Below are 1,881 nucleotides of genomic sequence, written 5' to 3' on the forward strand. Positions count from 1 at the left end.
TGCCTGAATCTAGGCGCGTCTCTGGGTCAGTGGTAGTTGCTTTTGCCAAAGTGGCTGCCGTAATCACATTCCAAACAGCGTTGTCCGAGACCATCCAGAAGAGTGGCGGCTTGGGGGAGGGCGCTGGGGTGAGGCCGGCAGGGGACGCTGGAGAGGCTCCACGGGGCAGGTGATGGTTGAACTGGGCTGGAAGAGGGGTGGGGTCTTGGGGAGTGGAAGAACGGGGGGTAAGTTTAGGAAGTGCAGCCCTGATGAGAAAAGGCACTTTATTTGAAGGTGCGAGTCACGAATGTGTCATTGTGGTAGCAAAATACAAGAAAATGTAAAATAATGGGATTTTTCTATGATTAAGCTGTTCTGCCAACACTTCAGATTTCGTAGTAATTATGAACCTTGCATATAGAAAAATTTCAATTAGCACATGCCTGGGGAATGGGATATACTGGTTAATTAAGAAACCCTTTAGGGTTCAGTTCTAACCAAAAACCTCACTGCAGTACATCAGCCTATCTCACCCTCGTAAGTGCACAGTATTTCAAGAGCGTAGTAAGAGCGTCTTAGAGGCCTGTGGATGCTGGCTTAGGAAGGCTCGTGATAAAGCCCGTCCTCAGGACACATGTTTCACTTGGCATTTTGGGGGGAAGCATCAGACAGTAAGCAACTAGGTCAACTTTGTCTTTGAGGACACGGTGCGAGAAAGAAATACCTACTTGCCCTGGGGTTTGGGAACTTCTCTGGGCCTCAGATTCCAAGTGAGCAACATCCACCTGATAGAAAGTTCTCAGTGAACAGAAACTATTCTTACGTTTTGTGCCTCCACACGCCTGCATGATCTGCCCGCCAGGCTCTCTGACTTTCTGTATTTCTGTACACTGTGCCGGGCAGCCGCTGACTTCCTGAGGCCAGACCCCTCCCCATACACACACGTGCACACTCCTAGTAACACACACACACACACGTACTACACACGTACACACTCCTAATAACACACACACGTACTACACATGTACACACTCCTAGAACACACACACACGTACTACACGCGTGCACACTCCTAGTAACACACACACATGTATTACACACGTGCACACTCCTAGAACACAAACGTACTCCTACACACAGACAATCCTACACAGACCCCTACACACACACACACATTCATACAAGCACATACGCCTACACACACACACAATCCTACACACATATTCCTATGCACACATGTACACATCATAGTAACACATATTCCCACACACACCCTCATACAAACAGACATACACATACAAAGAGTACTCCTAACACACACACACACACACACACACACACACACACACTGCACTTTTCTCTGCCTGAGACTCTCCCCACATCCTTCCGGCTTTATAGACGGTAACCTCCAGTCCTGAGCTCGGCTCTGGTGGGGCTCCGCCAGGAAGCCTGGCTCCCCGGTTTCCTGGTCCGGCGTGGCCCCCACCCCTTGCTCCGGGGGCCTCCTGGGCTAATCTGCGGCACGTGGCTCCAGGGAAACCAGCGCACTACCTGGGAGTCGGCCTCGTCTGCTAGCACGAAGCTCTGTCCTTCACGACGGGCAGACCAGGGGTCCACCAGCACGTTCCAGTGGCCCCAGCCACACGACGTGGCCGAGCAGCTGTCTGTGAAGTGACATTTTAAAACCCATAGGCTTTTTATTGAAGGAAGGGTGGGGCGGGGGGATGGAGGCAAAAACAGGAGCTACAGACCGGGGAGCCACAGACCGGGGCTGAGTCAGAGGGCCTGCTCGCCAGCATGTCTGCGTCTCTAGGACTCCGACGTGGTGGGACCGCGACTCTTCCCCTGGCTCCCCTGGCCGGTGAGCTGTTGCATTAGCCCTGCGGGAACAGCCCTCAT

The sequence above is a fragment of the Halichoerus grypus genome, chromosome 7 (genome assembly GCF_964656455.1).
Source record: "Halichoerus grypus chromosome 7, mHalGry1.hap1.1, whole genome shotgun sequence".
Lineage (NCBI taxonomy): Eukaryota > Metazoa > Chordata > Mammalia > Carnivora > Phocidae > Halichoerus > Halichoerus grypus.